The sequence below is a fragment of the Vidua chalybeata genome, chromosome 8 (genome assembly GCF_026979565.1).
Source record: "Vidua chalybeata isolate OUT-0048 chromosome 8, bVidCha1 merged haplotype, whole genome shotgun sequence".
NCBI lineage: Eukaryota > Metazoa > Chordata > Aves > Passeriformes > Viduidae > Vidua > Vidua chalybeata.
The window spans coordinates 30,030,139-30,055,555 of record NC_071537.1 but is presented as its reverse complement, the minus strand read 5'-3'; the positions used below and the strand labels follow the sequence as shown (position 1 = coordinate 30,055,555).

Sequence of the window (25,417 nt, the reverse complement as noted above, 5' to 3'; positions counted from 1 at the left end):
TTTTAATTGACATTTGAAATAGATAAAAGTACAAGGCTTGTTAACTTGTTACTTTCTGGGAACAAGGGAACAATGCAACATAAATGTATGTACAAAAAATGTGTCCCAGAAAAGATTTGCAAATGTGCTTATTTGTGAAGAAAAGGAAGTGTATTTAGCTGAGCCCATGGAAGACTTTGAACTGCACGAGGACTATTTCTATATAATAAAATACTAGAACATTAACAGAAGTATTTATATTTCTATATTTCTAGTTTATATAGAAATAGTTCTCATGCAATCCAATAAATACTTCTTCCTATAATGATGAAAAGGGAAACACACACAATGACTGGCATCTCCTTTCTGGCCCGGTAAAACTGATTAAAGTTTTTTAGTCAAAACTATATCCAAATGGAAAATAGAATTTAGTTCAAAATTATAATTTCCTTGTGTAAAGGCTGCAAATTTTGGTGGGAAATTTTAATTAAGTGTAAGAATTAAGAATTTCAATGCCTTAGGTTTGTGGTTTTGGTTTTGTTTTTTTTTTTTTTTTTAATCAGAACCCCTAATTACACATCTAAGTCTTAATTTCACTATTTTTTCTCCCTTCCCTCTGTAATGAGATTTCAAGGTACCTGTCTCCTCAGACTTGAGAAAAAAAGACAGAGAAAATGAAATTAGTTCTCTTTCTGCAAATCTTAGAGGTTGATGGCAGTAAAAAAAGTATTTTTGCCTCTTTAGGCTCAATATTCAGCTTCTAGGCAAGATCCCTACCCAAACTGGACTGGCCTGGAATGGTTAAGAATCTAAAATAAATAAGATGTAATAAAATTGAGAGAATTACCCAGTTAACTAAGAATTATTCATATGAATATATATTGCAGCTTGAAATACCGTCCCTCAGCTGATAAAATGTTTTATAGCATTGATCATAAAACCACATGTCATTTCCTTTGTTTATATTCTTTTTGAGCTTTGAGAACACACTCCAGAGATGTTGAATTGTCTCCTGAAATGACAAACCTACACGATTCAAGCGTTGTCATATGATAGGTGTACGAAAGAGCGGAAATCTCCCAGATCCTGCTGGCAGCAGCGATGCCAGTCGCGTTGGCTGGAGGTGTGAATGTTCCTGCTGGAGCCGTTGTGCTGGGAATGTACACCAGATGAACAGCTGCCCTCCTGGCTCTGCAGCACTTTCGGCCTGCTGAAATAGCTGCCACAGAAAGCTCTAAGAGAAAAGAGCACATAAGCACTATTTCAGCTGGAAACAACAGGAAGATGTGTTTCCCATTGTAACTATAAAAGCTATTTGAATATTTATGTAGGATTTATGCTCATCTCTATGAGTGAGGGATTTATATAGATTGTTTACTGTACATAAAGAGGAAAATACCCCAAATATTCCATTATGTTAGTTATTCCTCTACAAGCATCCATTACACAGTTCATTTGCCAATTAATCTTTACTGTCAAACAAATGTTATTCTCCTTCTCCACTCCCAGGAGTAACTGTTTCCATCCTATGAAACAGTTTTGCAATGGGTGAATTAATGAAATTATGTTAGGTGATTTTGTTGCCAATATATATCTTGTATAATGGCTGCTGGGAACCTTGCTATTTAAGAATGACCATTTACAAAAAGACAAAATACAACAGTCTTCAAAAGGATTGCTTTTCTGGCAGATTATAACAGAGATGCATGTCTGAAAGAGGGAAAATGGGAGATAAAGAAATGGAAGTGGTTTGTTATTGCTCTTTTCTTCTCTTCCCCAGTTTTAGACTTTTAGTATGCTTCCTCCCCAAAGCTTCCTAAAGAAGCTGAACTGTGAAAGATGGAAGTACTTCACGTGGATAAAGGAGTTAATTAAAGGTAGAAAACAAGGAGCAAGAATAAATTATTAGGTTGCTCAATGAAGAGACATCACAGGAGAGTCCTTTGGAAATGAGTGCTAGTCCTGGGCTGTTCTACATCTTCATAATCACTTGTAAGGTGAGTGGTGGTGTCGTGAGAGTCTTCACTGATGTGACATTATTAGGGCAGTTAACTAAAGATATTGAAAGAATGAAGGTTTTAAATTATATATAGAACAGTTTCATCCTATAGAATGTCTAGGAAATTAACAAGGTGGATGACATTCAGTACAGATTAAATTAAATCAAGGTACACAGGGAAAACACCTGATGCTGCATGCACAGTAATGGGTTCTGAACTGTTTACTGTCATGATGGCATTATCACAGCTCTTGAAAACATTTAATCAGTGTTCAGTAGCAGGCAAAACCCACACAAAATTAGGAAAAGAGCAGGAAACAAGATAGAAAATTTGATCATTGCAGTTTACCATGAGTTCAGTTGAATGGCTAGCACTTCTCTGCACAGAAGAGAGGGAATTGAGGAAGGGATTATAGAAAGCTGTAAAATCCATGAAAAAAATGAATTGGGAATTACTGTTCCTTGTTTCCTATACAACTCCCAGGAGCCATTTAAGAAACCCCTCAGGCTGTAGACTGAAAACAAGCAAAAGAAGTAACTTCTTCCCACAGTGTGCAGTTAAACTCTGGAAGACACCACTATGGGATGCTGTGGATTGTTACAGGCTTACATGTTCTAAAAACAATTAGAAAAATCAATGGAAGAAAATCCATCTACAAGGGTGCCCTGCCTGGCTTAGAAAGCTGCTATATATACATCTACCCTGTCTTACCTTCTTTCTGAGCCTCTGCTACTGGCTGTGCCAGGGGCACAGGATTGTTAACACCTGACTCAGGGTGGTTGCTGCTGGCAGGTGATGGGTACAGCCAGGAAGGTGAAAGAAGCAGATTGCCTTTCCTCAGAGCTCTGGAGGTCCAATTACAACAGGTAGCAAAAAGCTAAAAGGTAAGACAACTGCTTGATGCACTTGCAGAAATGAAGTGGTGATTCTGGGAGAAGAAGTGGAGTAAGATACAGTGAGAATGGAACTGTGAATGTTGAAAATCATCTGGACTATTGATGTTGGCTTTTGCAAGAAAGTGTGTGGCACTGCATTTTATTTTCACAGAGTTACCTGTTTGAGGCATGTGAAAATTGCTGCTGCAAAGAGCTGAGGTGGGTCATCACCTGCCATGGCGACAATGGCATGCATGGCTTAGAGCCAGGAGTGCTTCACCTCCTATTCTGCACAGACAATCTTCAGCAAGAAGCTGACTTGTCAGGGCTTTTTGCATGGAGATAGGACTGACTTCCATGAGTGGGGTTTGAGTTCACAGTCACATTGCCTATGAAACCTCATGTGAGTGGAGGTTTGCAAGGCTGGATCCACAAAGAGCCTGGTGGACTTTGGTTATATTCTTATCTGTTTAGGTAAGGATTACTTCATTTTAATCAGTTTGTTATTCAAGTTTATATTTGTCTTATGAAGAACAAGAGTTTTGCTTTAGTCTCTGAAGAAGAATGCAAATAGGTGGGGAGTGTGTTTTTTACGTATTGAGTATCTGGTGGCTTAAAGGTTGAGCTCAGTTGCATAACTTGAGGGCTGTATGCCTTGATGTAGGGAACAATTAAAAAGAAGTCATTGTTTCTGGTATTTCCTTTTTTTTTTTTTAAGTAAAATTCAAATTTGAAATATCTTTTGAGCAACACTTTGAAGTACAGTGTAGCTCCCAGAGGTGGGTAATCTTCATGCTAATTTACTATACAACAGTGTGCATTATTAAAGCACATGTGAATGATTCATCCAGTGAATGAAGAAAAATTATTCCAAATTATTATTGATGAGTTAATCAAGATAGCCATGTCAACTTTCTTTTGTCCATTAGTGTGAACAGTATTTCACAATCATCATAATAAGAGCCAAATGTTAATGGCTGAGGTAATCAGACTCTAATGAAGAGCAGTGAAAACTGCTCTCTTTAAATAGTCTACAGTTTTCCTAATCACTGGAGTGGTCAGTTGGTCCCATGATTCTTCATATTTCATAATGTATTTCACTATCAACTTTTTGTTTTCATTTACTTTTTCTTTCTTCAGAAGGTGAGTGAAAAAAAAGAACATTAAACCATGTAATAGCAAAGCAAATAAAACTGTTTTTGTAACATGAATCCTTTCTAAAAGAAAATTATTTTACATCTGGAATTACAGGCAGGTGGGAGCTTCCTTCTACCTTTAATTTTTGTTCTTCATATAATTCTTTTGTTGAAAATAATCACTGTAATTTTTAAGAGCTCAGCACAAGCTTAAACCTCATCCAGGAGACAAAGATCCTTGACCAGTTTTGGGGAAGAATATTTTAGCTGCTATCTGTGTTTCCCAAGTAGTCTGCATGTGATCCACAAATAGGCAGTTCAGGAACTGGTTTGTGGAACTGATCCTGTGAGTAAATTTACTCAAGTCGCTTTTCAGGTTCTGCATCTTTCTCCTTGCTTGTATACTTGTCTTTCTCTCCCTGTAGTATCTGAGACTGTTCTTTGAAAGTATGTCTTCTCCTCGAGTGTAACATTTTAAAAATTATACAGTTGTGTGTCATTTTAGGCCAACAAACTTGCCAAGTGCTTGTAGTTCTGACTGGTCCACAAAATATCCATCTAACTTCCCCTTTATTTTCCAAAGGGATGAAACTTTCTACCACTATCTTATGAAATAGAGATCATTAGTGTAAAAGATCAAAAGCCAATAAACTAGAGCCACAGAAATGTCCTAGGTCACTGCTGTGGTAGTAGATAGCAATAAAAAGGGGAAAAGTAAGCTTGGCCTGGGGGAAAATGCCTTTCTGACTCCAATGTTTCTTTCCAGTTCTCTTCCCTGGACAAAAACCTCACTGTCCATAAGTTTCTGATTTGATGGATTGCTCTGAAGGCTAGAAGGAGTAACTTGAATAGTTCAGTTACAGTTTGTAAGGTGGGACAAACACCATCTTATTTTGCTGTGCCACGTATCTGCAGTAATTCTGGAGACTTTTGGACCAGGACATGGTACCATTGAGTCATTCCTCAGGCTGCCAGGGACCAAGCACCAGCCAGGGAACAACTTTCCACCAGCAGGCCCAAGCACAGCTGTTTGCCAAGAGACATTGACCCTGCACTTGTACAAGGCTGAGGTGTCAGAGCAGAAGGTAGAAACTTTCTGCTTCTACTGTCAGATACATGTCAAACTCATTTGCCCTTGAGGGGGACTATTGGGCAGGAATACAAAATCTCCAAGTGTTTGGAGCCTGCCTGGGCTAACAGGAGGCAACAAACATTTTTCTTTTTATTTAAAATTTTTTATCTGAGACTAAACGTTTCAGGAATGTTCTTGGGAATCTGAGGGAATAGTAGTTTCTGGGGATGCATCAACGTGTCAATAATTACAGGAGCTGTTTGCTGTGGCTCTTACCTACTCCAACAACCTGAGATCATAGAGACAGTGTCAAATGAGAAGTGAGAAAGAAGATCTGACAAGGTGTGAGAAAACCCTATGCAGATAGTAAATATACACTGTATTTAGCACATCTTGCTCTTCCCTCCCCAAAGATCCTCTTGGATTGTTCAAATTACCAGTCCTGTAATGTAGGTCACAAACATGCTAACAAATAAAAAGTAGAGGCAAACATTTCATTTTAAATTGTTCTAAATTATCTTAGATAAATGTCCATGTGTATACACCAGCATGGCATTAAGAAGGCCAGGGGAAGATGGTATTTTTCCTGTTAGGGGCTTACCAGTAATAAGTTTTCATGTTTTGTTAGCTTCTATTGCTAAGCTGAATTCACCATGGTGTGTCTGCATTTAATGTGCTCTCTAGGGGTGGAGGAAAAATGCAAGCAGTTTTTGAAAGTGTGGCCTGTCTAAAGCATAAGGCTACTTGTGACACCAGACAGTGTCACACATACATCAGAAGGCCCAGCTTGTCCTGGCCTGACCTTCAACTTTTGAAGTCAAGCTTGCCTGACAAGCTATAGAATAGAGGTAGTGTTGTAAATTCAGAATTCCTCTTATGCTGGGTACTGCAGGTTTTGGAAAGTGAATTTCATAACTAGTTCTCATTTTATGTCCTGAAATGACATGTTCAAAACATAGGATGTGGCCTTTCCCAGAGTCTGGTGGAAGTGAAAATCACATCTGGAGCCAAAGCCAATGGTTTAACACATCTGTACTGGAAAGGGAATATTACACTTTTATGTTACAATCATCTGGTGTACTTGTATACTGTATGCCCAAGAGTAAACTCTCTTATGGTGTTTTATACAATGGTAAACTTGGGATGAACTGCCTTAATGGGAATTTCCTGAGTTTTAATCTTTATTCTGTCACACTACTTATCCTTTCTCACATACTGCTTTTTTTTTTTTTTTTTTTTTTTTATAAACACCATTAACCATAAGGTATCAGTAGGATACTCAAATTATCACCTGGGTAAGCTTTTGTATCCTTTTTATCTGTTCTTCTTTGCATTATCTGACCTTTAGAAAAATATGATTAAAATACATTTTAAGCTGTTCATAAATGATTTTAAATGAATTGTTTACTAGATACACGACATTTACATGCAGTGTGAGTTACTTATGCATGTGAAAGAAGAGATTAAGAGAGCTGTGAGCTGTTTTTATTAGGCATACAATATCACATTTATGTTGTGTCCACCTGCCATCAGTGGCCTTGTAAGACCTTTGATGTTAGATTTACAGGTTACAATCAAATTTCTTGCCCATTGCTGTGCTGTTGATGATTTTACTTTCATAAACCCTTGTTATCTTGAGATAGCTTTTTGTGAACTTCGTCAGAGATGCACACTGTGATGCTGAATTCTACTGTATCTCTGTGAGCTGGTAATTTCCACCTATTCATGGCCCCATCTGGTTCCTTCAGAGGCTGCTGCCTTGGGTTCAACCAAAGCTTTGCTTTTACACACTACATAGTATAGTTTGTGTAAATGTATATATTGTTCAGCTCTCATGCTCTTAGGAATCAATTACTCAGTAGCAAAGGCATATCTTACCTCAGGAAAGGAGGTGGGGCAGTGATGGTGTTCTGGAAAACAGCAGCCTGATGCTGTATTCCTGCTGGAAGTTCAGCACTCTGAGCTGTAGGAAGAAAAAGCAGGTCTCCAGCTTCTGAGAGAAAGTGCAGCCCAGGAGATAAGGCAAGCCTGCACAGAATATTTCATGCCCATTCTCTGCAACCCCCTTTTGTATCTTCATGCGTGTTCCTTCTCTCTTTGGAACAGTCCTGTTCTATTACATATCTACTCAAACATGGCACATAAGCAGCTGGCTGTAAAGCAGTATGAGACTGAGTGTGTATGTGCGAAAGATAGAGGTAAAATAAGGTAGGTGACAGCCCTCCCCAAGTTTTTTGGACCACTCTAGTGTCTTCCAAAGGCATCAAAATCATGTTTACAGTGACATTGCTTCTTCCTGACTTTGGGGCTTCTATCATCAAGGTGCTTATAAAAAACATACAGAATTCAATCTTGGATTTTTATATTTTTCTGTTATTTCTGTGCTTGGCTTGGCAGATGTTCCTGTGTGCCCATTCAGTCTGCTTCCGTGCATCTTCTGTAGACACTAATGTGCAGCGTATAGTCCTTGTAAGCATGTTGGCTTCCATTTATAGGCTGCTGTCATTTCTTCTGCTCCCCTGCTTCAAATCCCTTCATAAATAGGGGTACAGTGATGCCCAGTATCTCAGAACTCACAGTATGGGAAACTTCATACTTAGACAAGTGTCTTTGCTACAGCCAAATCCTCTGCCAGTTTTATTTGGCTGTGATAACACTAGAGCTTGCTGTATTTGAGAAATATGTTCTGTCAAGTGATTCAGTGGTGTTTTTTCTTTCTCCAAAGGTTCCTCATTTTTTTTTCCAAAACAAGAAGGTAACAGGGAGTACCACTGACCATCAAAGCATTTGTGCTTTGTGGACTTATCTGATGGTTGATGTTCATATGTCTTTGCTGCTTTGATTCAAGCATATACTAGGATTGAATTTGGCTAATTAACATGACAAAGTCAATGTCAAGACCTGTTGCAATGAAGAGAGAGAGAGTGTTCTTATATGCAGGGTAGTTTCTCAACAGTCTGGCTGCAAAGAAACATTTTCCCTCCTTGAATTGTGTAGATCATGTAGTCATGAGGAAAATAGCTCAGTGGTGATTAATTTGTTGATTTTTTACACTGGTTTGTTTTCCAAAGAATTCCTAAGAAGGCAACAGAACTGTAATTTATCCTTTTCCCATCACAGTCTTGTAGCTTAATTTTTCAGAAAGTACCTGGGTAAGGTGTTTTTAATTCCTCAAGTTCTGTTCAATTACTTCAGCTGAGGAAGACTGGCACCTCCTTAAAGCTGCACCTGGTAATGCCAATGTTTTCTTTTTTTTTTTTTTCTTGAGAGTGGGATTACCCTGTCTGGCGGATCTCCCATCTGGCTGTCTGCAGATTTCAGCTGGCTCCAATGGCCATACCCTGCTCCAGCTGCATCTGTGCAAGGTTTGTTACCATAACTTCATTGTGCTCACCTGCATGTCATAGAGATGGGTCTTAAAGGGCCTCATTTAGTCCTGACATTTAGAGGAGTTCTTTTTCCTGACTATGAGGACTGGCATACTGCTGTGGTTTGATACTCGCCAAATGCCAGACACCCATGAAAGTTGTTCACTCACCCTCTCCTGCTACAGTTGGGCAGAGGAGAGGGAAAAAAAATTAACAAAGGGCTCATGAGTTAAGGACTGGGAGAAAAGCATTCTAAAGGCAAAATAGGTTCAAATTTAAAGGTATGAAGTAAATTTATTATTAACAGAGTCAGAAAGAGGATATTGAGAAGTAAAATAAGCCTTTAAAATACCTTTTTTTTTTCCCCAGCCCCTCCCTCCTTCCCATTGACAGCACAGGGAGACAGGGCCTGGGGGTTTTGGTCAGTTTTCACTTGCGATCTTTTTCCGATCGTTCAGGGAGAGGAGTCTTTTTTTCTGCTGTGCCGTGGGCTCTCTCCCATGGGCAAGCAGTCATCCCAAAACTGTTGTGGTGTGGGTTACTTGTCCATGGGGTGTAATCTTTTAAGGATAGGCTGCTCTAGTTTGGAAGCAAGGACCCTCTGTCTCTGGAAGCAGGGGCCCTCTCTCTCCATTCGGGTCCCCCACTAGATCACAGCTTTCTCTGTGATCCACCTGCTCTGGCATGAGCACTTTTCCCAAGGGCTGAGAGTGGATCTCTGCATCCCTGTGGACTTCATGCATCACAGGGGGTCAGTTTGTTTCACCACAGTCCCCACCACGGCTTGCAGAGGAATCTTGGCTCCAATGCTTGGAGCACCTCCTCCCTTTCTTTCTTTTCCATTGACCTTGGTGCCTCCACGTTTTCTCTCTTGTGTCCTCACTTCCTCCTCTTCTCTGACTAGAAGAAAAACTGCTGCTTGTGGGTACCATTGCCAAGTTCCCCTAATTCAAAGGTTACTGCAGGACCCCGCAGCACTGAGAAGTTGATCTCGTCCAGGCTCCGTGCCGGGGAATTGCTCGCTGTGTTTCCGCTGTCAGGCGGGGCTGGGAAGGAGAAGCTGCTGCCATCCCTGTCCTTCTGCCCGCGGCGTGGCTGGCATGGGGTGGCCAGGCAGGCAAGGCTCACTGAGATGGCAGCTGCCATGGCGGCGTATTGCCATGGGCCACGCGGGCATGGTGGTGGCCGCGGTGGTGGCCACAGCACCTCCCCACCCCAGCGTGCTCTGTTTTGATTTTCTTCTTAAATATGTCATCACAGGGCCATTACCAACCTCTCTAATTGGGCCAGCAGTGTATCTATCTTCAGAGCCATCAAGGATTTGCTCTGTCGGATATGGTGGGACCTTCTAGCAGCTTCTTACGGAAGCTACCTCTGCGGGCCCCCACTACCAAAAACCAGGCAGTGCCAAATCAACATGCACGTCTGTTGACTCCTGCAGGTTTTTATCTGGTAAATATCCTTGTATAATCAAAGGAGCAGTGCCTGTGCTTAAACTAAGTGACCAAAGCAGGGCCCTTAGCATCTGTACAGCTGACTTAGCAGGACCACTAACTGATGTCAGTATTCTTCATACTGTTACTGCCACATTTTGTGCTAATTTTGTATCACTAAAGAGGTTTCTGGATGTAACTGTTGTTGGAGTAACATGCAGAAGAAGTGAATATAGGCAAAAGTTCCTAATCTGTGTCCCTGAGTCCACCCTGCTAGCATCTTGAGTTTATGGCAAGTGTGTGTTATAGGACTGGACTAATTGCTGGTATTACTGTAAAGCTGTTGGCCTCCCTTTGCCTGGCTGAAGGATATTTTCCATTTTTTTCAAGGTAAATGCAGGTGGTTGGCCTTGCTGCGATTGCTGCATGGGGACATCAGTAGCAAAGTTTGTCAGTGAATCCTGAGGCTGAGGATGAGTGGTGTTGGTAAACTTGAGCCATCAGCTGTCTCTTCATTTAAGAAAATTGTTCCAAGTTTGTTGTAGTTCCCTGCTGCAGAGAATTAATTAGTTATGAAATTAAATGCTTAAAAGGATTATTTTGGAGCTTATAAAATCTGTATAAAACCAAATAGAAACGATTCAATAGTTCATATAAAGATCTTCTTCCATGAATATTTGATCTCTTTACTACAGTCCTCACTACTTCCTACATCTCTGCTTAGGGAAAATAGAGTCCTAAAATAATAGTTTTAAATCTTTAATTTCTTTTTACTACGTGATTGTGTAGTTCTAAGAATACAGCATGTTAACAACATGACACTGTCTTCCAAATACAGCTTTGCTGAGGGATGTCTTTTTCTGACAGTTGATATTTGGGTTTGTTGCTCCTTTGGCCCCTCCCTTTGGATCTGTGGGTCTTTTCTGCCAGCTTTGGATAAAAGGAGTGTGTGTTTGTATGTGTGCAAGAGTGTGCATGCAGGAAAGAGGGTTGTCCTTTTTGGTACTGCTGTGTCAGTATAATAGGGGTTTTGTTATGGGTTTAATTGATAAAATAAATGTCTCCTCTTTGATAACAAATACTGCAGTGTTTTTTAAACGTTAGCTTGCAAGTTAAGACACTATGTTTCATTAATAAAAAAAAAATATATTTCTAGTGATAGCATTTTAATTCACTTCTAAGTGCTGTGGATTCCAATTCTATAGAGTTAGGTTTTAATAAGATGATACAGCTTTTCTCTTCAATGACAACTACTCTATTTTATTGTTCAGTACTGATCTACATTTTAAAACAAACTGAATACAAAGGTTTTGAACAAGAAAGAAATACCAAAATACCTTTTATGACTACTCTTCTTAAGCAGGTAACTTTTTGAAAGGCTATATTCTTGAGTCTCCAAAATATTTAAGTTGCTGTCATGTGAACTCCTGTGAGAGAAGGAAGACAGAGAACTCAAGTGCCTCATTCTTATAGTGTAAAATGAAGTTTGTGGGTGGACTTTTCACAGAGCTGCATTATGCTTTGTCTCCATGTGACATGCTGGTTAAATGGACAGGACAAGCCTTTGTAGTTTTGCAATGTCCCAGTGTTCTTTAGCACATAAGAAGAGCGCAGTATTGGTGCAGCTGTTCATAAACTGGTCATTGAAAACCTTGTTCAGGGCAAGACAGAAAATGCTACATCATAATTCTGAATCTGAGTTTTGAAGATGCTTCTGGCAATGTGAAACACTCCCTTTCCTTAAAAACATGATTACCTCTAATCCTTGTTGTGTGATACTGCAGATGGAGACAGTACTAAGCATCTATTAGCAATTCAGATACACAGGGCTGAGGTTGAAGTTTTGATCTTTTATGTTCTCCGAGGATCTCTGAAGAGTATTTTTGGCCTGGGGGTTTTACACAGCCCTATTTTGTGAGAAGTGCTGAGCTCCCATTTCTTTTCTTTCTGCTTTGCTGAGGGTGGAGTTCTGAAAGCCACTGCTGAAAACTTCAGTTGTAGTTTGTCTTTTTGAAGTAGTTGCATTTTAAGTACTTAGTGGGCTTAAAGTATTCTAATTTCTCTGGTAATAGTAAGTGCCTTCCTTGAACGGTAGAAAGGAGACTCACTGACAACACTTTCCACACTCACTCCCCAATTCATGTAAAATCTCATACCTCAGGGTACCAGAGCTGTTCTTCAGTGCTGACCTGGACACTAACCTCTTACTTTAGGAAGGAAGGGTTTGGCCTGAACTGATAACTGGAGATGCTTGCTAGAAGGCTGGAGTGTATAAACCAATAACAAGATGCCATCTGTTGCAGCTGCCACCTTGCACCAGGTGCTCCTGTGAGTTTTTGCTGTTTGTAGAGGCCCAAAGAGCTGGTGCCATGCAGGGAGAGCAAACTGAAGGGCCAAGAGGATGTCAAAACATGTGCTCACCTGAGGGGTTTCATATGTCCTGAAAAACCCATATAAAAATGCTAGGTTTCATCTGATACCATCTCACATTCCTTACCCAGGTTGTGGGGTGGGAGAACACCACTTTGTGGCATTTTAACCCTCATCTAGTGAAGTCTAGATGTTTGTCTGGTAGTTCTGTGTATATTTTCAGTATACAGAAAATTTTGAAATTTTCTGTATACTGAGAGATTTGTTTTCTGTGTTGTTGTGGGTTTTATCATGATCATTGAAATTCAATATAAGAGGACAAATCTGTCCTTGCTATTATTTTTTTTACTCATGGCTGGTTGGTTAAGGAAGCAGCTATCCTGGAACAGGGTGAAAATATCAATTGGCATGTAGATCACATTCACACATGTATTTTGTCTGCTGGATGTGTACAAATATGTGACTCATGAGATAGTTTCTGTTGCACTGGCTGCTGTATAAAAGATTTAAGCTTGGAGCAGTTTGTTTAATTAATTCCACTGTAGCAGAGCCTGCTGCTAGTATGTGACCAGAGGCACAGAGACAAAGAAGGGTCTTCAGAACGTGTTAACTGCGGAGCTGCGGGGGCGGCTTCACAAAGGTCACAGCAAAGAGCCCATCCCAGCTCGGGGTAAGTGATCTCCCTGCAAGAGAGAGTAAATGCTGCTTTCACATACGTGAGGCTCTTATTTGCTCACCACATGACAGTACAAAAGAGAGTCAAAATTAGTTCATATATTCATTCTTTTAGTTTTTCTTTTTTCTTGATGACTCCCTGTCATTACTGAAAACTAATGTGTTTTCCAACATTAAAATATTGGATGGGCTATCAATATTCTAGTGTACTCTTTCATGTTCAGAATGTGGAAGGGGGTTGCTAGAAGATAACTTCCTGTATTTAATTAAGTAGCTTATATATACGTGGTAGTTTTCAGAAAAATGAACTGAATAATCTCAGGATATTTCGGGGTGCATAGTATATTGAACCATCCTACAATATCAATACTTGTTATTAAAGGAAATATTTAAAAACAGTAACAACCCCCCCCCCCAGTCATATGATTATTCAGTAATTTCACCAGTTAATTTTCTCACATCTGTCTATTTAGGGTTTTTTTCTTACAATCAGAAAATAGTGCATATAAAAACTCCGTTGGTCCTTTTATCTTTGCACAGGGTCACCTGGAATGATCTCAGCATTGCCATACAAGCAGCAAAGAGCTGCTCATTTTAGTGTCAAACTTGCTTTCTGGCCCAACAGGTACTGGATTACATGCTGAGGTTCCATTACTGTCAATTGTATATTTATAATCTTTAAAGCACCTCTTTTCAGAAGCAAATTAAACTCCTTGGACAGGATTTGTAAAGTTATTATGGTTCCTGAAACACAGATAATCTCCAGCTGGGACTTTTAAAATATTAATTGGGACTTCCATATATTTCTGAGAACTGAGAATAGTACATTGCATCTGGAGGCCAAATGAGGCCTCACTTCTTGAGGATAGCATTTAGGAAATGCTGTCTTTTGGAGATGTGTCCAAAAGCATGTAAATATTTTGCTGAGTAAGACCAGACTTTAAAACGTGTGTTTTAGTGTTTTGTGTCATTTGGCTGACAGACCATGCTTTCAGTTCTGGGGAATGTGTGTGCCTGGCTGAATTTCAGTTCCATGTTTCCTGAATACGCAGGCTCTGAGCAGAAAATGGTGAACCTTACTGCTAGCAACAATGTATGAAAGGAAGGCTTTATTACAAGCTGCCTGATGTGTTACCCAAAGTCCCTTAAAGTAACCACTCTGCTGGTGAGCCTGGGCTTGCCTGAACTTCATAAGCAAGCAGCTTTAGACTCTGTGTTTTTCATGTCCTAAACAGTCTGAGGTGATCTCTCAGACTCACACGTAAAGACCTATATAAACGCTACATATTCCCAAAAGTCTATCTTTGTGGGCATCCTTGCTTCTTGCTGAAAAAATAAAATAATGCCATTAACATATTTTACAGAAAAGTTAGCCCATCTTTGTTTTTTTCCCCATCTATTTCCTTCTTACCCATGAGAAGAAAATCAACCTTTTGATGACCAAGGTATGTTTACCTGTGATACATGTTATGGTTTTGGAGTTCTTGGCACTGCCAGTACAAGAGGTTTAGGATTATGAACAGCTTTAAGGTTCGTCTATTTAGCAGAAAAATTCTCTGCAAAGCTGCTGTTGCAGTATCTTTAAAGAAACTGAACTATTCTAGCCTCATGTTGGGATTAGGATTAAGGATTAAATTTCTCTAACTTTGTCACATTTTGATATAATTTAGGATTGAATATACTGCCATTGGAACTTTGCAGGCAGTGTTTCATCACAAAGGTATTCACTGTTAGAAGACAACTTAGATCTCATTCAGAAGCACATTGCATCCACAAAAATTACAATGTATTTGTTAAAATTAATTTTAATGGAAAATCCTCAATACAAGAAGATGAGCAGCTTGGTGGCTGAGACCTGTTTAGGGCCACAATGCACATGCAGGCAGCACCCACTGTTCAGCATGTGCCACATCCAGGGGGTCAGCCTGGAGCTGCTCTGACTCAGGTGAGAATGCAATGTGGCAGAGCATCCTTGCTGCCAGGCAGCAGCATCCAGCATATGGCAGGTCCACCTTCTCCCTTGACTGGAGTCTGGCCTGAGAGCACATGCATTGGCAGTACAAAGTTTATATAATACACAAAGAACATTAATTCAATTATGACAACTGATTGAGTGGAGATTCAACTATTGAAACACTGAACTGGGAATTCTGACTTACTTGCGTGAAGATAATTTGTACATCAATCCAGCACAACCCTTGGATGGTTATTTATCTGTAAGCTTGGGAGCATCCCTGAGGAAGTATCAAATGGGACATTTGCAGAACCATTTATAAAATCTTGATAGTCCTGGTGAGAGATGAGGAAGCATCCTTGTTGTTGGAGACACATGATTCAGTGCCTGATTTTTGTGTTTTTCGAAAAGAAACAAGCAAACAAAATGTGTAGGGTAGAATAAAAATCATAGTGGTAGAAAGATTCAGCAGAAAACCTGACATTCTTCTGGTGTTCCACAGAACTCGTAACAATAAATGTTGTTCTACTGCAGTGTGCCAGCCATGTAGGGTATTCAGATCAGCAGTGGTAAGATTCATGGTCCTGCAAGAAAATTTATAATCATGACAAAAATTGAACTAAATCCAATTCCCCCCCCTTTTTACGTATTTTATCTTGAATTGTATCTTATGTGACAGGACTGCAATTAATATCTCTTGAAAAACAGAAGGCTCGTTAAATTGGCCTTGTTATGGTTGCTGAGGTGCCATGCTGCTGCTGAAAGGGATTCCCCCATTATCTGTGTTTGACACATACTCCTAATCAACCAGGCCAATTCTGCTTTATCAAAGGTCTGTCACACGAGGGGAGATAATATTTATTCTTGTACTAGCGTAAAAAATGCAGGTTGCACTGGCAGATACACAACCCTCTATCAGAATCGGTCATGCAGAGAAGTTATTGAGGTGTTCCCCTTCTGCAGAGGCAATTCCAAATACAGCCCACTTCACCTTTCACCACTGGGGATCCAGGTCATTCCGGTTTTTAAAACCTCTTCTTTCAAGGAATATTTATGAAATGAAATCTCACAGCAAGAAGTGCCAAAGGGCAAGATTAATATCGATTCTGCAATTTCCTCCGCAATTTATTGATGAAAAAAAATCCGTTGGCCCTACATATCCAGTTTGCTTTGGAAGCTTGTTACCAATATATATACTCTCCTTTCTGAGAGTCATAATATGTGTCACAATATTACCTCATTTGCTGAAAATTTTCTGAACACTTGGTTTTGCTTCATATTGATACTCAGTTTATCAGGGACAATAATTTTCTCTGTTTACAAACTGCTCATAGAAAATGCATTAGGTTTAACTGTTTCAGTCCATTTGGTTTAGCAACACTAATAAACTAACTCAAGGCTTAAGAACATCACCTGTAAAAGGCTTGCCCAGATAGTTTAATACTATTACAGTGTTAAGCGCTCAAAAGAAACATTTGTAGCTCTAATGCAGCCTCATATGTTTGCATGAGAAGATACCTACCCCAAGCCACAATCTAAATGCTCTCTTATTTACATGTAAGAAATTTTGGGTAAGAAGCTAGATCCATAAAATTACATATATATGTGTGTGTGTATATGTATGTATGTATGACCTATACAAATGCTAGACATATTTTTATTCTTCATTCTTTTCCTTGTATACTTAGAGCATCTCTAACCAGAGGAGGATGCTTCCTTGTCTCCAGTAACACAAAGCATTTTCTGATTTGAGGGAAAAGATAGGAACTGGGAGGAAGGGCAATTGTCAGTGCTCACGCCAAAAGTTGGAATGATGCTGCAACACCCTGCCCAGGGATTGATTGCTAAAAGAATGTCAGACAATTGAGGCAGAAGGGTGTTGTTTTCTATGCAAGTCATTATTTGGTTGTTTAAACTTTTTCTTTTCGGCAGTACAATTTCTGAGATTATCAGAAAATTGAGAGAACACCGACCTGCATTTTGCCACAGCAGCACTGCCAACATCCACCAATATTGGCAGATACTTCAGACAATGAAGCCAGGAGAAGACAAGTATCCTTCCTCCTCAGGAAGAGATGTGGGGATGTGTTTACTGCAGAAGTTGCCCTCACATCAAGGAGGAAGGTGAGGAGTTATAAGGGTGCTGAGCCCAAATGAAAGCAAATACTGTCTTACAAGTGCCTGGAAAAGCTTTTGCAGCAGAGTCCTTATGAGCACTGCTTTGTGCCAGAGCCCTTGACCTCCCTCTTCCTTTTGTTTTGGGGCTGATGACTGAAATGCTAGATATCCAGGAATCAGATGATTTCCCAGTCACTATTCTGTTCCTGGAAAACCTGCTTCTGCTAATGAGGGCCTTATGTTTCTGATTTGCTTCACTATACATGTAAAGTATATTTGCTTCACTATATATATAAAGTTTCTCCTGGGACTGTAATTCAGAGGACAGCATTTGTCTCCTTCTCCAAGAGATGATTTGAGTCCGTGAACTGATGCCAAGAGATTGGGTCCTTTATTTGCTGTTGCAAAGAAAACTTCCCTGTTTTCTTTCTTTCTTTGTCTTCTAAGGCAAAAAGCTCTTTAGTATTTCTCTTGTCCCACACAGAATGATGAGAGAATGGTTGTATTTTGCAAATGAACAGAGACACAACACTGCACTAGAAAGACTTCAGTCTGATTGTTCTTAGGTACAGTGTGCAGAATGTTGAAATATCATATGGAGGCATCTTATTTTAAATTAGTTAGTCACAGCTTGGAAATTATTAATACAATTTTCAGTCAAAACATCCAAAACAGATGAAGCTAAAACAAATTGAGGTTTCTGATCATGAAGATAATAATCTTTCCTTTTTTGCATGCTCATCTTCAATGAGCTCCAGTACTGGGTGTACTTCTAACATCATGTATCTTGATGCAAATTAACAAGCTATTATAATGCCATGTTTGTTTATTCATGTCTTCTTCAGACTTATTAGATGAAATATCCTGAAAGTCAGTGTTGGAAAGAGAAAGCATGGAGGTAAGTTTTTGATTAATAATTGGTTGTAAAGTTGATGCTTTTGCAGACGTAGATCATCAGTTAAATAACCATGATTACAGACAACAAAGAGGTCCTGGTGGGGCAGTCTGTGCCCCCTGAAACATAACCAGTCCCATTTGCACAAAGTTCTTGCAGGCTTGTAGAGCTGCTGCCTTGTACTTGCAATGATTTGCTGCACCATGGTAGTCCGGGGCAGCAGAAACTCCCCAGGCATTGCTGTGCTGGGAGCAGTCAACACCTGCACCTTACTTTGAGGGGAGGAGCAGCTCCTGCCTTCAGTAGGGCTTGGAGCCAGACAGACCTCTTAGTTATTTACAGGACTCAGAGCTGACACCTACATGAACTGGAGTTTGCATGGATTATCAGAGCACAGCTCTGCTTGTGCTTTCAAATTTTCATTCATTTTTCTTGCACAATGTCTTAAGTGTTTTACAAGATGTGGCAGGAAGGATGCAGAAACATATGGCCATGTTTCCTGCAGTAAGTCTATCTTTCCCACTGTAGTGGACTGAGGTCTCAAAGGGAAAGTCCAAGAATTGATAATGGCTGGGAATAATTCAGTTACTCAAAACTGAGTGAGCAAATGCTGAGAAAGTTGTAATTCCAAGCATGGTCTGATGCAAGAGGTTGATGTACTGTAGGCACTTCTTCATAATTAGCAAACAGTGGCCAATTTCTTTCCTCTGAGTCTTCCTAATCTGAAGGAAAGAATGGATAGAAGAATCTTGCATCTGCAAAGCTCAGAGCTGTGCATTATTCCAAAACAGTGAGGCTAAAAATACAACTTTAAGTGTTTAGAGAAAGATAACCCTTTAAAGAGCCTTTCATTTAGAGATCTGACAAATGAGAGAAACGGAAGTTAAGATCTCTGCTTGCACTGAGAGCTGATTTCTTGAGGTCAGTGACATTGGGGGCAGTTTTAGCTGATCGTGAAGAACTTATGTTTTTTTTAAATAATTGCACAGAGGCATCTCAATATTTTGTTAAAATAATTTAGTGGAACCAAATTAAGTGGTTTATCGGAAAACACTGAGGCAAAGTATTTGTGTTTTGAATGTTAGACTGTAGGAGTAAGGTTGGTATTTTGCCAGAAAATGTGATTTTGGGGAATTCTGTGGAAATTTCAAGAGATTATAAACAGAAGCTGACTAGCAAAAGGCACGAAATCCAATGTTTTTGTCAACTGAAATATACTTACTTGAGGAATACTACAGACATCAACAATTGAACAGTGCAGGGAGTGGAAGAGTAACTCCTGTTTATCCTTTAATCCCCCTTAATTTCCTTCTGATCAATCTAAGTATCAAGATGACTGATTTCTAACTGCACCCAGCAAAAAAGAGATTTGTTTCTTTTTCCTCTTTAAATTTTAAGCCTGATGTGGATTTTTGGAAAGGAATGTCTCTATGGAAATTGGCTATGCTATGCCAATGGATGTAGAATTTTCGAAGGATGGAATTCAAAGAAGTTAGACTTCAATGCAGCACCTTATCTAAATATTCCCCACAGGTAGCTACATATTCAGCTGAATGCTGCTAAATTAATGGCTCTCCTGGAAACACTGTCCTTACACTTCAGAATATCAGAAACGTTTTCTGGTTTAATTCCTTATACATAAGGAAGAGCAGAATGTGTTCCAATAGGAATAGGACAAGAAAATGGAATGCACATGTGTGAGAAGTTTAACATATGTTTAAGTGCTCAAAGTACTGCAACCTGTACTAGTAAAAATTACGGAATTAAAAATTTGCAATTGCTTTTTCAGTCTGAATGGTTGTTGAATGGCTTTCTAGTCTTGTTTGGAAATACATTTTCTTTTAGAGTTTATACAGTATTTCAGACTGCACAAAATATATAGTTCTTAGTTGTAGAGCAGAGAACAAATTATTATGCTGGAAAACTACTCTGTCTGCCTGAGTTTTCTCCTAGTTTCTCCTAGCTATTACAGACAGCTTGAAATACCTTCCTTTTTTGCACTTATGCCTATTTTGTATCTGTATTTTCTATCCTATAGATCATAATATATTAAAACAGTATGGCAGTTAAAAGTTATTGTGGCAATGTATCAAAGTTATTTCAGGAGTAACCTGGTTTTAAATTTTCTATTAATAGACAATATTTTTATAATAAGTTTTTTTGGTTTTTTTTTTCCGGCAGTCATTGCTCATCAAAAATTGTGATGAATTGTGAAAGATTTTTGTGTATCTCCAGAAGGGTAGCTCAGTGCATTTTTATTGGCTCTAGGCCTAAATTTCAGCAAGTGTGTGATCAAGTATACCGGAAAAATCCTTTGTCCATTGCTAAACCTTATGAAATTATAGATCAAAAGAGTTTTCCTATCTTACACGGACTGTGGTACCATTCATGGGCTGAAAATGACTGTCAAAGTAATAAAACAACTACTGTTAGGGAAAGATTAAAAGCAGCAGCTGGATTGTACACATTCAACTTGAAAATCTTTCTCTGGGAAGGTGGGTGCTTTAGAAAATGATCTGGTTTTTCAGTTGATATACCATGATTGGCAGCCCTATAAAATGGCTACTGACACAGGAACTTACAAAAGAAAGAAGCCTTTTTTTTCCCCCTATAAAGAGCATATTCTGCTTCTTGCCTTCTCCCAGATTGGACTCTGCATTTGGAAGTGAGATGTAATGCATCATGGTGATGATGGCTGCCAGCCTTTCCTCTGTTTTATCCAATTTACCTATACTAGGTTTTTTTTTCCTGAAATCTTTCCTGCTGTCAGTTTTCTGCAGCTTGTGTTTTAACCTATGCTCATTTTACTGTTTTAGTTTTGTTCCCTGCATTCATCTGTACATTTTGCAATTCTCTCTAAATTCAGTATATTGTCACATCTGTTTTCATGTTAATTTTCCAAGATCATAATCCACTGGAACAATACCAAATACTTTTAATCTCATTCAGATTCTACCATTATCCCTGGTATAGAGGAGTGAATATTTTTAATTGTCTCCATACTTCTAGCCGTCCTGCTCCTCAAATTAGCATGTGTGCAATCTTTGAAACTTTATTTATGCAAGGTCAGCATTAATGATTTCTTTAATTAGTTCCTTTCTCTCCATTTAATTATCTCTCTTCTTTCTAACCATCCTGACTGACTTTCTTGTTCTTTTAAATCAAGTAGATTATCTTTATATCTGTATCACAAGATTTGGCCATCTGCCTTCCACTTGGTGATTTTTCCCAGATTGTAGTTGTCTTTGGGGTTTTCTTTCGTGGCATCTTTTTGATGTATATCTATTTCTTAATGTCTTCCCTCAGATATTTCTCACTACATAACATTAACTTGGAGAGTAGTTTATCTTTCTTGCATCCTGACAACACCATTGAAAACGAGCTCAGTGGTTTGCCAACCTTTTTCTCCCTGCTTTCTGATTCCAGCACTCCTCATATTGTAATTTTGGGTTCCACATTCTCCTGTAAGCATTGCTGGACCTCTCCTCACCTCTGCTTGGCCAGATTTCCAAATATAAGATGTATTTATGTTGTTTTCCTTAGGATTATGTGCAATGGAGAAAGGAAATGGACAGCTTTGTTTCACTAGATCCCATTTTCCATGCACTGGTCTTAAAACCATTTGTGTGTTTGGCTTTTGTGGGTCTAAGAATGGGTGTGCATTGCATAATTGTTCACATCAAAGCCACTGGTGGTGACCATGCCAGGCCTGCAGCGTGCCCGGTTTGTGAGCAAGTACAAGTTCCTCTTGCTCATTCACACACTGGGCTCGGCACACTCTGCCCCAGTTTCACCTAAGGTCAGCAGTCTTCTTCCTATCTGTGATGAAGATGGAAAACTTCAGCTGAGAGCCAAAAACTACTGTCCCTTCTGATCCTTTTTCAGTGCCCTGCCAGAGAAAAACAAGCTCCTACAATAGGTGACAGTTTCAGAAGGAATGGTGTTCAGGAGAGCTGCTGAGCAGGAGAGGTGCTGGATGCAGCCTCTGGTGCAACGGCAGGCACTGATCCAGCCCCTCGGCAGTTCCCCTGCTTAAAACTCTACCCAAATCCACAAACACACTCTCTGAGTGCTTTTAGCTTCTTTTGTGGCTCAAGCTCTAACAGCAGCACCAAGCCTCACCCTTGCTGACCGTGGACCTTGAAGAAGAAAAGAACAATATCTGAAGTTCTTTTGAGATCTTTCTGAAGGGGAAATACAGATAAAAGCAAAGCTCTTTGTGACTGGTTTTTTTTTGGTTTTTTTTTTTTTTTTTTTTTTTTTTTTTTTTTTTGTTTTGTTTTGTTTTTTTTCGCTATCTACTTGAAAGGCAGTGGGTCACAATTAAGGCATTTTTGCTGCGGAGGAAACGTGTGGGATGTTGGCTGCAAGCCAGTAGCCACTAACATCCCTGCTGCACCAGGAATACTTGAATGAAGTGGGCGTCAACCTCGGGAGAGCAGGCATTTGGTAACAGACTACCTACATCAGAGGAAAACCTCTTCATTGAGATTCAAGGAGTAAAAATATTGAGCGAAGATAAACAGGTTTGGCAGATTCATCTGAGGGACAGTGGAAATGGAAGAATTATCATCCAGTCTGGAAGATCATCCTCTAAGCTCCTGTGTTTGTCAGGTCCCATTCATCCCGCAGAGAAGAGATCCATACAGTTGCTGACTTTTCTGACAGTATTAAAGTTTTATCTTCCAGTTCTGTTTCCTCAACACAAAGAATGATGAAATAACATCCAGAGCTTTCAGACAGTAGTCCATGCTATCGTCAGTCTTCTATGGTTTTTTTCCAAAACCAGAATAAAAATCTGAAGTGTGTCAAATGCCTCTATAAAATATAATTTATTCAGGCACTAATTTTTCTTGTGTCCAGCTGGATATCCACTGGAAAAATAAAAGTAATTTCTAGAGTTTCTTTGTATCACTAAATTATGATTCTGAAAGATCAAATAGAATACTCCCAATGTTACCATTGTTATCTGTCCTAGTTAAGCTATCTTGTTGAGTCAGTCACCAGTACTATCCAGTCAAAATATGAGCGCATTTCCCTTGAATCAAGTCCATCATCACGACATGACATCTATGAAACAGTTTCTCTTTCCACCTCCAGTAAGCCACAGATTTTTTTGGTCTGAAACTGTGAATCCTGTTTCCAGTGTGTGTAATTGAAAGAAGATTTCTATCTTCTTCCGTCACTGAATTATTAGAAAGTAATATATTCATTTTTTCAAACACAGAAATGACACGGATGGAAAAAAGGAAGTGTTTTGGGTAAGTGTTGGCAATGGACAAAAGTGGCCATAAAAAGATTGAATGGCTAGACTAGAATATCCCAAATATTTTAAAAAGCTCTTCTCCTTGTAGAGAAAATAAAGAGATCCTGGATCAGTGACAAAACTACTTCCGTGTAAATCTAAATGCTTATGTGGTAATAACAATTTAGATTTTGGATGCAGTTGTGCATGTTGAGTCTGGTCTAATAACACTGAGGTTGCAGAAAGCTAAGGGATCTACAACAGCTAGGTGACATGGATGAAAAACAAGTGAATTTGAGCAGGATTTGGGAAAACTAGACCCATGAACTGGAACAGGTCTATCAAAGTAAGGTAATTATTGGTTTTAGTTTTACTACGGGTAATAGCTTTGTTTTGACAATCTGCCTTTCAAATTCTGGTTTTGGAAATGACCTGCACAAGGTATTTGTGGGCAGTTGATTTGCAATGTCCTACCCCCTGGGCAGAAAACCTGGGGCAGGGGAAAACAACTTTAATGCCTCAGGGCTGCATAGTTCCTGTGGCTGGCAAACTGGAAATCACCAACTGACCAACCCAGAGCAGGTCTGGGTGGGTTGATAGCTAATGTCTGATAGGAATCAAGCCTGAAAGATTAGGGAGAGAAATATACTTGCTAGAGTAAAGCTAATTGTTGGACTTATAATGAGTTGGAAAAGTGAATTATGGTTGCAGCTTGAAAAAAATTGTGAGGCTGACAGGCTGCAGCCAGGAGAGCCCATGGACTGACAGATACCCTGGAAGTAGCATTTGCCAGCATAAATGTGGACATCTGTGAGAAGACACAGAACAGAGCTGGGAGTCAAAGTCTGAGATGAGGAGAAGAACCTGGAAGAAAGCTGAAAAGGCAGCAAAACAGGAAAGAGGGAAGGAATGATGGAGAAGGCTTGGATGCAATATTGGAAGATACTTACACATTTCAGCAAGAAAAATGGTCTGAGGGGTAACATGCTCAGGAAAATGGAAGAAGAAAATGTAACTGTAATGACTTTCTCAGTAAAGTATGCTTATTTTTCTGAGATCCTGGGGTGGCAAGCAGCAAATTAGCAAATCCTCAAAATTAATTTGGAAAGCAACCACACTATCTGCTCTGAGAGAAAAGTTTAAACTGTCTAACAGAGTTTTTGTAAGGAAAAGGAAAATGTGCCGGAGGGTTCAGTGTTCTTAAGAGCAAGTGATGAACCTTTGAAAATAGGATTTTATAATGGAAATGCAGAGATCATTAACTATTGTAAGCACCTCTGACACCTCTATAGTAAATTACATTCAAATTAATATAAAACTGTAAAGATTCTCTGACAGCTTTGATTATGTAAGTTGATTTTAGTAGTTAAATGTTGACTTTGTATAATGCATTCTCCAAATATTATACTGAATGCTGCATCATATATAACAATTACCATGTCACAGTGCTATTTTGTGTAAATTAAATTATTGACAGCAATATAATTTTGTATTCACTTTATTATTTTGATCCATTTTTCTGTCAAAATATACAATGAGTCTTCACTAGATTTAGAAACCAGAAAAACTCTTTAGATGGTGAAGTATTATTCTCCATACATTATTTTTCCTTAGCCTGTAATGAGATTGGGGAAGGAGGGCAAAGCAACATTTCATTCCTCCTCTGACATTGTGTGTGTTTTTAGACACGTTGTCAACTTTAAATTGTGTTTCAATAATTGTGCTTATCAAAAAGTCTGCAAAGTCCATGGCAGGCCTGGCCAGGCTGTCCAGGCAAGTGGCAGAGATGTTGTTTTTAGTGTTCTCCAGCACAAGTGCTGTCCTCAATCACAGCATGGAATATGGTGTGGTTTTGAGCGTAGATTATTATAGGTTGGACTTGATCATCTCCAAGGTCTTTTCCAACCTAGTTGATTCTGTGATTCTATGATTATTCAGCCTAGCTTTAAGGAGATTCTATTGTACATCCCAGGGTGAATACTTCCTGTTCCTTGATATCTCTTATGAGTTAAGGTGAAAAACAGCATCTGTGTGGAGCAGCTCTTTCTTCACACCTTCTTTTCCCATGTCCTTTTGGAGGCTGTGGGGTAGGTATGGCAACAGTGATTGTCCATCCTTGGATGCCTGGAGAGTGCTTGCAGGTTGTGGTTTTAACTACTTGTAATGCAGCACTTAGGGTTTTCTCATTCACCTTTCTACAGATGCACAGCCTGTTGGCTCCTCACGACCTGCACGGCATTGGAGTGCAGAAACTGGACCACAAGCTCTGTCTTCCTGCTGGATCTCAGCTCTTCTCC

The 25,417-nt window shown here is 39.4% G+C and overlaps 2 long non-coding RNA genes across 2 annotated transcripts; one reads left to right on the top strand and one right to left on the bottom strand.

Moving 5' to 3' along the window:
• Positions 1–926: 926 nt before the first annotated feature.
• Positions 927–8,389, bottom strand: LOC128791754 (uncharacterized). The gene is made up of 3 exons (XR_008432128.1): positions 8,211–8,389; positions 6,941–7,025; positions 927–1,213 (listed from the first exon to the last, which is right to left on the bottom strand). It is a non-coding gene; the product is annotated as an uncharacterized LOC128791754 (long non-coding RNA).
• On the top strand, positions 8,341–25,413 carry LOC128791755 (uncharacterized). Its single transcript, XR_008432130.1, has 4 exons — positions 8,341–8,427; positions 16,795–16,986; positions 17,826–17,878; positions 25,322–25,413. It is a non-coding gene; the product is annotated as an uncharacterized LOC128791755 (long non-coding RNA).
• The last annotated feature ends 4 nt before the right edge of the window (positions 25,414–25,417 follow it).